This window comes from Octopus sinensis, linkage group LG16 (genome assembly GCF_006345805.1).
Source record: "Octopus sinensis linkage group LG16, ASM634580v1, whole genome shotgun sequence".
NCBI lineage: Eukaryota > Metazoa > Mollusca > Cephalopoda > Octopoda > Octopodidae > Octopus > Octopus sinensis.
Genome location: NC_043012.1, coordinates 17,464,986 through 17,476,731, shown reverse-complemented (window position 1 = coordinate 17,476,731; position 11,746 = coordinate 17,464,986).

The following is an 11,746-nucleotide window of genomic DNA, read 5'->3' as shown; positions in this document are numbered from 1 at the left end:
TCGAGAATTCTATTTTTGAATCATTTTGGAATCTATTTTGTCTCTTTTCTAGTTAATTTTAGTTAATATTTGTTTATTTTCAAATCATTAAAATGGAATGTCGAGTTAAGACAGACGAGCATTTTCGACACCTCCTTCTTTTTGCTTGTAATCAAGGTTCTAAAGCCGCAAAAGCTGCTCGCGGCAGTTATGCTGTGTACAGAGCGGGTGCCATAGCTGAAAGAACCGCTCGCAATTGGTATGCCAATTTTTAAAAAATTGAAATTTTGACTCCAAAGGCGCACCGCTTTCTGGCCGTCCAACTTTTGCATGAACATTCTTGTCAAACGACAAGGGGATTGGCGGAGAAAGTGAAATGCTCCCACACTGCTATAGAGACGCATCTGCACTCGATGGGAAACGTCCGGAAGTATGGAGCATGGCAACAACAAAAACCAACAAAAGCCATATATATATATGCACATTGCTATCTCTTTTCGGTCTCTCTTACACATCAATAATAATGAGGAATATGAAAGAAACATCAACACATGTCAATGAGCGTTGTTAGGTCAAAAAGTAAATACTGAAAAAACGAAACCATAACACAGCCAATCAAAGAACGATGGACTAGAACGGGTTGAATTGCTTCTTTTCAAGGCAGCGCTGTCAGCGGCCACTGGTAGTTGTAAACACATTTAACCTCTGCTGAACCGAAGGGTTGCCAAGATCCTTTGGTCTCTATGGCTGACCTCTCCATCATCTGCTGAATCTATTTATAGACCTGTAGAATATGATCTATTCACCAATCTGCTGCCCAACTAGTTGTGATGATGGTGATAAGGAAAAAAAATCTAAAATAATATGCTACAGCTGCTGATATTAAATACTTTTAATACAACTCCTACAATTATGATAGCGCAGGAATCTGAGGCCCAACTACCACGCCTACCACTACACCCACTACTGCTACTGTTGCTGCAACCACTGCTACTACTACACATAAAAACAATAATACCAGTGATATCAATGATGATCATGATGATGATCATGATAATAATGATGATGATGATAATAATAATAATAATAATAATAATAATAATAGAAATAATGATGATAATAATAATTATTATCATTATGAAAGAAACGGGTGGAGTCTTCTTGTGGTCTCATAATGATACATCTAGTGATGGTGTCAAAATAAAAACACTGGTAATTGCGCAATCTGATAATCGCTACCTCATATGAGTGACAATGAAAAAACAAAATATTGTGAATAACGGTGGTAATGAAACTGAAGCCAACGATGGTGACAGTGTTACACCCGGTAGGCTCAGAGATTCTGGTCCGCCTCCAGCCTGTCGATATCCAGAAAGGGATCACCACACACGTCGTAGATGGAGCAAACAAATTAATGCTGTGGTCATGGAGTGTTACTACCTGAGCAACCCGGTAGATGAAAATGGTGCTCAAATTAGGAGTTACCAACAACGTATGTATGATTATTGGAGAGAAAAAGGGATTGTTTCAACTCACGGAACAGAGACTATGTGATCAAGCTAGAGCAATAAGAAAAAATTGTTGGTTCACAAAAGTAGAGCTAGAAGCTATCAATCAAAGGACGGGTCATGGACAATAGCAGCATAGATAAGAATGAAAATGCAGATCTTACTAATAAGAGTAATCTCATAGCACAGGAAAGGAGCAGTGGTGGTTTACTTGATGAGAGACAAATAGATGATCTAAAAGACGACGATAAAACTAATAGCGACATGACAGATTAACAAAAGGCAATCTACGACAGAATAAAGGTAAGACTACAGGAGAACGATAGCAACATTATTTGCAACCTTAAAAAGGTCGATCGATGGAAATTGAACCAAGAAACGAAATATGCCAATGGAATTCTGAAATACGTCAGAACAAACATCACAGAAACAAATAATTTGATAAAGGCAGCAAGTATTGTTGTAGCAGAAAATGTGGGTGTTGATGTCAAGAAAAAGAAACAATGAGAGTGACAAAAGAGAAGATCCATGGTGGAAAAGAATATTCCAGGCAGGGTTAGACATGCTCTCGAAGGAAATCTCTGTGTTAGACCGAAAAGAGAAAGGGAGGCTTAAAAGCGAAAAAAAAGGAAGCATAATATTGAAAGAAGGGGCCTGAAATTAGTTGTAGAGGAACTGAACCAGCACCTCGTTGCAAAGAAAGCAAAGATGGTAAGATACGACCAAAGAATGAAGGGTTACCTCCGGAATAGGTTATTCAGAGTAGATCAGAAGAGATTCTATAAAGAAATAAATGGAGGGTATACAGATGAAAATTGATACCAGATAATTGAAAGTCAAATGTTTTGGAGGGACATTTAGAGAAAAGACAAGGAGCACAAGAAGGATGCTGAATGGTTGCAAAAACTAAAACAATAATGTGTCCAAAACAGGCATAACTAGTCATTTCAGTTAGAGTAGTGAAGGAAATCAGCAAGAAAATGAGCAACTAGAAGGCCCCGGGACCAGATGGAGTTCAAAGCTACTGGATCAAAAGATTTGGTGAATGTCATGCACGAATAGCTGCGCAACTCACCATCTTGTTAAATGCCGACCAAGCAACACCAGAGTGGTTGACATTGGGTAGGACAGTGCTGTGAATGAAAAACATCGAAAAAGGCAATACGGTAGATAATTGCAGGTCGATATCCTGTTTGCCACTTATGTGGAAGTTATTGACGAGAATACTCGCAGATTCAATGTACGAACATCCAGAAAAAAATGGAGCCACTGCCATAATCCATTAACACATTAAAACACCGGACCGGCATCAGGAAAAATATACATGTTCACCAATGAGGTTTCACATTCTTGTAAGTGTAACTATATTTTTAATGACATTACAAACGTTACTTTGTTGCCTCTATCAGTTAACTAATACTGGAGTGGTGTTTATGGGTGCTGGCGTATAAGTAATGACAGATTTTAAAGTTGATTTCTTCTTATATAGTTACTTCTTCGTGCACACATCGGCGTAGCAATGAAACAATTTCACAATCACCTTCTCAAACATTATAAATCCCCCATTACTACTCTAAAATACTAAAATACGCAGGAGTGGCAGTGTGGTAAGTAGCTTGTTTACCAACCACATGGTTCCGGGTTCAGTCCCACTGCGTGACATCTTGAACAAGTGTCTTCTACTATAGCCTCGGGCCGACCAGAGCCTTGTGAGTGGATTTAGTAGACGGAAACTGAAAGAAGCCTGTCGTATATATATATATATATATATATATATATATATATATATATATATGCGTGTGTGTTTGTGTGTCTGTGTTTGTCCCCTTAGCATTGCTTGACAACCGATGCTGGTGTGTTTATGTCCCCGTTACTTAGCGGTTCGGTAAAAGAGACCGATAGAATAAGTACTGGGCTTACAAAAGAATAAGTCCCGGGGTCGAGTTGCTCGATTAAGGGCGGTGCTCCAGCATGGCCGCAGTCAAAGGACTGAAACAAGTAAAAGAGTAAAGACTAATAACTACACCACTCTCTAAATATATGTGGGATAATAGTGATAAAGAAGGTGGCAGAACGATTTTAAACATCAAACATGTGTTTATTGTTGTTTTGATCGATTTGTTTCGAATTCCGCGGAAAGAAGTTCAAGACAATTCTATTTCTTTTTTATTTTATGTATTTAGGCAAAACGCTCTCCAGCACTGCAATGTATCCCTCGTGCTTTTCATCAATGTAATACGTGGAATTCAAGGAAATTTGGCACAAAATACAAGCTGGTCGAATAACTACGCACGGCTCCCTGGAAGGCTCTTCAAATTTGATCGTAAACGTTGCACATAACTACATCAGTAAATTTCACGATAATTTAGGAGTGGTATGCTGCAAACTGCATTCTCATCACCGAATAATGAATACAGAAAAGAAAATAATACCCTCTATCCGACAGAATCAGATGTTCTAACATTGACGCTAATTGGAATTTATTTTATCAAACTAAATGAATTCTCCCGAGGCAAAAGAATGCGACTGCATCCGGTTGCCTTGTCACCTGTCCGCCATTTTCGTTCTCACATTTCAATTCTGCTTAATATCAATCGACAATCACTAACAACTAGCATAACTGTGTGGATTTACTTACACAGTTAAGCATACATATGCTCATACAACACTTTACATAGACGTGTGTGTGTATATAGATATATGTATGTATGTATAGATAGATAGACAGATATATAGATAGATAGATAGATAGATAGATAGATAGATAGATAGATAGATAGATAGATAGATAGATAGATAGATAGACAGAGAGACAGACAGACAGAAATAAATACATTTTTGTGCTTGTATGTATATATATGTGTGTGTGTGTGTCTGTGTGTGTGTGTATTTACATGCATATATACATTTTCATGCATAAAAATACACACACACACACACACATATATATACGCACATTTGTATTTATTTATAAATATTCATTTATATACATTTATACACGTATAAAATACACACACATGCACACACACACACATACACACGTACACACATGCTGACATATACACACACATACACACACACATATTTGCTTTCGTATGCATGCATAAATCTACAATGATAAAGAAATAAGAACGAGGAAAATTACAACCACTTAAAAGAATTCATACATAAATAATTAGGCATGATTATTCATACACATATTATAGATATCAAATTTTCATGCATTCATTACTTCATATAAAGTTACACGATTCTAATATAAAACCCGATGCAGCGACCGTTTGTCCATATCCTCTGGGAAAGCTTTTTGAACAGAAGCGTGTGGTGAGAGAGGACCATGTATATTTTATATAGGACTATGTAGAAAATTACGGTGTGCCTGAAGGAAAGTAGAAATTTAAATGCAACTGTATGTGATCAGTAGATTTCCTGTGTGAAATGTTTGAAGTTAGCGTTTACACAGAGAATATTTATGGGTAAAAAGAAACAGGGTGATGTGTATAGCTACAGTATAGTCAGAAGCTTCTGAACTGCAAAGTTTTATTTTAATACCAATAACATAATAAACATCTCGACTATAAGATATGTGTATATATTTATGATGGCTTCTAAGAAGCAACATTCTTCGCTTGCTGCTTGTACAATGTTGTTCGTTTATTTTTATATTTGTGTCTGTGTGTGTGTATGTGTTCAGAAGAGTGAGTGTGCGAATGTGAGTGTGTGAATGTGTGTTAATAGTTATGTAAAAGCTGTGGTTTTATCGTACGTTCATTCTTACCTTTGAAGAGATACACAAATGTATAGCAACAACTACGCCGTTGTCAGGTATTGCCTCATTAATAAAAGAAATATTAAGTCTGCATATATAATGTACTGAATACATTTTGAGTTATGGTTTACTGGAAAATATTTCGATATATATATATATGTGGGGCGGTCGAGTTGTATGTGTAAGTGTGTGTGTGTGTGTGTGTGCAGGTGCGTGTAATATTAATATATATATATATATATATATATATATATATATATATACACATACATGTATTCATACAAGCATGTATGTGTGTGTATATATATATTTGTATAAATATGTATGTATACAGATGCGAGGATGTAGATTGAGTAGGAGAGAGAGAGAAATATTTCGGTAAATTATGTCGATATATTTCTTAAAGATTCCCTAGACCAGGTGTTCTTCGATGGCATTTCTCTGTTGAAATAGTATGGGAACTACGAAAGGACGGCAAGAAATTTTATATAATGGCTACATAGATGAATAATCAGTCACTCCATAAATATAAGACAGCCACTAAATTATGAAGGAATCAAGATTTATATTATGCATACATGTGTGTGGGAAACCTTTAAAGCAAGCGTGGTATACATATAACACCAAGCAGTGCTGAGATAAATGAAAACTTATATAACAGCTCCTGAATGGGAACTGGTAGCTCCGGTGTAGGAAGTGAGATTTATGAAGGAACTTTGCCGACCGTGTAAAAAAGTAAAATAGGCAGATAAACACAAATAGACGTAATGAATGCAATTTACAAAGAATACAAATAAAATAAAATGATTTAATATTCTTATCTTGACAGCTGTTTCGGATAAACCATGACTTGTTCCATAACCGCGTCTAGTATGCAATAAAGACCCCTAATATCGAAGCTGTGTGGAATACACGAACTCTGATAGAACAGTGAGTCGAAATCTTATTATCATCGGAAAATTCTAAGTAATAGCAGAATATTTTCGCTATTAGCCATCTTCTTAACTGGATGATATGTTTTTGTTTCACTGAGCTATAAATTTCGTGTTAATCCATACACCCTTGGCATTCTGGATCTTTATTACATAATAGAGATGGTCATGATACGACTTATCTTAACACCTTCTTTTTTCTGTAACAGGTGTTAAGATAAGAAAATTATATTATTTTATTCGTTCAGTTGTATTCCGTGTAAAACACACATTACGCCTTCTTGTTTATTTACCTCTATTACTTTTCTAAATGTGTGTGTGTGTGTGTGCATTTATATACATATCGATATATGTGCATATATGTGAGCATAGATAGATAGATAGATAGATAGATAGATAGATAGATAGATAGATAGATAGATAGATAGATAGATAGATAGATAGATAGATAGATAGATAGATAGATAGATATAAAAGTACATCTTTAAATTTCTGGTGAAACTCAGTGTTATGCCTGCTGCATTTAACTCAGTCATCCTGTTCCAATGCAAAATAAACCATTCTCATTTGCATAACAATCACTATATTGTTTTTGTTGTTGTTATTAGTGTTTAATTCTAGACAACTCGATGGCTTCAATTGTGACCATCCCATCTCATTTTAAATTATTGAAATTCTTCAACGAAAATATCAACTTTTTTTTAAAGATCTTATAAAAATATAGGACATCATTCAGATTTTATGACCATGAGTGTCCAATATTTCAATCAACTAAGTAATCTTACTGAATTTGTGTCAAAGTGGCAGAGTATTCCGCACACGCCCACAACATTAAATTACACAAGCTATCCGATGTGCTTTCATACACTTTTCGCCAACCCAATTTCATTCACAAAGTACAGGTAGACCCGAAACTATAAAAAATAATACCACAAGAAATCACGTAGCAAGAGCTCAAGATAACGAAACCAAGACCTCGCGATTACAAAGCTGACTTCTTAAGCATCCAGCTGCTATTTTCACAAGGTCAAACGTACGTAAATTGCATTTGCCTAGTTGCAAATGCTGACATTTAGAGTGGATCATTTTAAATATGTGTCTGTCAGAGTTTGTTTATTCTTGTTGCTTAATCTTAAAAGAACTTTACTACGTGTAACACATAACAATGGACGTCTTTCAGCCTGATGAAATATTAATTACAACTGCAACAGTTTTAACAGCAAAGTGTTATTATAAGGTTCAATACTTTAGCTACTTGAATTTGTAGTCTAGAATATAGCCGTTTCTGCCATTTCGTAAATCTGATAAAACAGGTGATATTAACAATGTAGAGTGTACCAAAACAAGGAGACATAATATGCAAATCAAAACAAACTGTATTTACTTATATATACTATGCTAATAAGAATTGTTTATATTCAGTTGCATCAGCAATTTTCGTTTTCTAAAGTATGCTGTAAGAAACATGCTGGCTGTTTTGTTTAATAAGCTCTGTTTGTTTATTCTGCTAGTAACCTGCTCGATATATGAAGAACAACATAGGGAAACAAACATACGGAAATTGTTTTGTTTTCGGTAAGTGTGCTATTTTATGGCAGCTACATTCCGTTGTGCTGCAACTCAGAATTACTAATCACAAGAATCTGAGCTTGCTGTTACTACACCTTGTATAGACTATTAGTTGTTAGTTTCATTTCTTATATATACTCGACTCATTAAACGGGGAGGCGCCATCAACGCTCTAATGTATCTGGTGATATTTGCCGGTCTTATTGTGATCTATAACTTTTTTCCAATATAAGCGCAAGGTTTGAAATTTGGTGTGACAGGGTCGTCGATTACATTAACTCCAGTACATCACTGGTACTTGTGGTATCGACCCCCAAAAGATTAAGAGAAAAGTCTATCTCGGTGAAATTTGAACTCAGAATGCAAAGCAGGAAGAAATACAGTTAAGTATTTTGACCGGTACGTTAACAATTCAACCAGCTCACTAGCTTTTTTATTTTGATATAGAACAACATTAAATTTATAAGGAGAATTAAATGGTATCTCATAACGGTGGATACATTTTAAACGCAAGAATCTAGGATTCCAAAATGTACAATTTTTAAGGAGAGTGTATAATATAGAACCATAATACATGCCTTATCATTATGAAACATTTCATATCGATTCGTTTTACTTTCTGAATTTTACTGATATACATTTTACCAGATCCAGGAGTATGAAAGACAGAATTGAATCTGGAGAGATTTAAGATCCCGCCACTTCCTTTTCTTACATTTCACTGACCTCTGCGTTTATTCACATCGCATTTTATCTTTTACTTGCTTCAGTCACTGGACTGCGGCCCCATACTGGAGCACCACAGTCTTGAAGGGTTTTTGACAGACAAGTTTCATAACACACCACCAAACTCGTACCTACATGATGAAGTATATAAAATGTTAAAACATCATGGGTCTTGAAGTTAATACAAAAAACACATTTACTATACAACTCTTTAAATTCCTGTAAAATACCCATTTAGATTAAATTTGTTATTGATTTATTCTTGATTTCACTTAGCTTATTAGTATGAGATAATTAAACGGTAGCTATTACTTATAATAAAGATTTTTAACATTGATTTTAGGTAAAGAAAGTTCGTGGTCGATTTAATCGGTTATAGAACTTGGCTGATAGTTATTTATTTATTCCCATAGGCATGACAAAAACCTCTACGCTGATCATATGGGACGTATATAAAGAACTTAAATCTATGTGATCCTGTACTACATGTCGATAATGTAAATGGAAGTGAAGCAGGTCTTCCAGCCACAGTAAGGTTAGAGTTAGGCATGGGTGTATGGTTAGGTGCAAGTATGGCTGTAGGTTAAGAAACTTGTTCTGCAACCATATGGTTATGGGCCCAGTGCCAATGCGAGGCACCTCGGGTAAATTTTGTTTTCTATAGTCAGGGACCGTTCAATACCTTGTGAATAAAATTGGTAGACGGAAATGGTGCGGAAACACTTCTTGTATATATATATATATATATATATACATAAAGAGAGAGAGACAAGGAGAGAGAGACACAGAGAGAGACTGAGAGACAGAGACAGAGACAGAGACAGAGAGACCCCCCTTCGGTCATGAATGACCATGGGATTGCACCTAGAAAGTTACCCTCCGAGGCACAAGTCCGGGCAAGGTTGTTTGTGGGAGGCCAGCAGTCACCCATGCATACCAGCCTCCCCTCTCCACACAACTGATATTGCAACTCATTTCTACAACGTGAAATAAAGTGTCTTGCTCAAGAACACAACACGCGGCCCGGTCCGAGAATCGAACTCACAACCTCACAATCGTAAGCTCGATGCTCTAACGATTGAATCATGTGCCTTCACGTGTGTGTGTATATATATATCATATATATATATATACATACACAAAGAGAGAAAGAGGGGGAGAGCGAAAGGAAGTTATGATGCAGATAAGCAAATAAAGCCACTTGGACAAGGTATATATCATGTGATAAATATATATTTATGCATTAAGAGAACAAGTTTACACACTGTACAAAGACACCGAAAAAGAAAGGGGAGAAGTTATGCTATATCAGGTCCGACAGCTGTTTCTGGGGGCTCGGATTTACGTAATAGTAATAATATTGGCAGATGCTGTTTGCAAAATATCGAGAATATGCAACCGGTGGATGATGAATATAAACATTCGGTGAACCGGTCTTCAAATGATAATGCAGGGAAATTCAAAGATAAAGCAGGCGAAGAGGAAGGCCAACAGAAATAAGTCAAAGGACGAACTAGGCAACTCAAGTAGAGGGGGGCAGTGTTGAAGCAAGGAAGAGAAAGAAGAGACAGAAATGTTAGAGCAAGAAGATGAGGGCGGAAGGGACCAAGGTATAGAAAGGAGTGGAAGTGGTGAGTCGGGAGACGAGTGAGAAGGAGGGAGATGGGTAGTATTGGGAAGAGGAATTAGTCAGGATTTCCAGTCTTCTTATGCTATGAATGATCACACTAAGTGAAGGACTGAAACCAAATTTCGCAAACCGTCTCATTCACTTTACTATTGCCGTTTCTCCTATTCCATTGCACTTATCAAACAGTAATATTGATTTCTGACATTGGCGCAATATAATATATTGGGGTGTAAATGATTAATTAGTCAAGAGTTCATGAATGGCACTCAATTTCTTGAAAGTATGAAAAGCAAAATCGAATTGAATCCAGAATTTTGATTTAACTAAATACTACAAGACATTTGATCCAACTTTCTCCTGCATAAATCATAACATTCTACTCTCTGTCTCCTCTCCTGCTCAGTAAAACCCCAGATATTATTGGGTTTACCAAAAAGTTCTAATGCTTTTTTCCTCTCAGGATGCATAGTCATTTGAAACCGATCACGTTTTTTTTGCTTTGCTCATGCGTATTCGTTAAATACCCGACACACTAAGGTAGTTCGACGCGTTGAGTGCTTGAGATCACCATGAATATAAAGAGTCATAACACATACGATAGAAATGTCATTTTTTTTTTCATTAAAAAAAGCGCCAAAAATTCAAGTGAAAACTGCAGGAAGATGTGTAGTGTTTGCGGAGAGGATGCCATTACGGAACGTGTGTGCCAGAAGTGCTGTTTCAAGTTTTCGATCAGGGGCTTTTCCCATTCAAGTTGCACTTCGCTCTGGATGGCCAACTGAGATTAGCAGCAACAACGAGAAGGAGCTAGTTAATACTAGCCCCAGTTATACGACCAGCACGATCGCGGATGTTCCCGAAAGCATCCAAATGGAGAGTTTATATTGCACAGCAATTGAATTAGGAGAGCTTAGCTCAATGAATGTTCATCTGCGATTCTTTGCAGATGCGTGAAGGAAATGACCATTCTCTGAAGAGAACGGTAAACTGGTCGAAAATGGAATTGCAAACGATCATGAATAAGCGTGGCGAACCACCACAAACATTCCCCAGAAGAGGATTTCGCTAAAAGAAGGGCATGCTTTCAAATTGATATGATTGGAAGGTTGTTTTCACGAGGTTTTTTCCACAAACAGAATCATCGATACGGATTTGTACTGTGACAATCTGAACAGGTTAAAGATGACGATCCACCAAGCGCGTCATAAAACTTTCTAACTGTAAGGATCTTGGGGTTCATCACAGTGCTTGACTGCACACGCAGCAGATGTTGATGGGGCCCGGAGAGAAAACATTGCCTCAGTTTCCATATAAGCCAGGCCTTGCATCATCAGGTTTCCACCTGTTTCGAGCTCTTCAGGTGGTGTGCCGACCCGAGGCCATTAGGTTGATTCGTCACATCTCAATTAATCAGAGTCGTTCATGGTTAAAATAATCCATAACATTTTAGATGTCCCTCGAACTTGCATCAGGTAAAGAAAGTGTTGTATATAGACATAGGTGTAACCGCTCTCATAATGTCTTATAAGATAACCATAATTTCGCTCCTCTCCAAGATATGTGACTGCGTGTGGCTTGCAGTAGTGTATTTGTCTGACAATCATGAGTTCGGGTGTTCGATTCGTGGACAGGG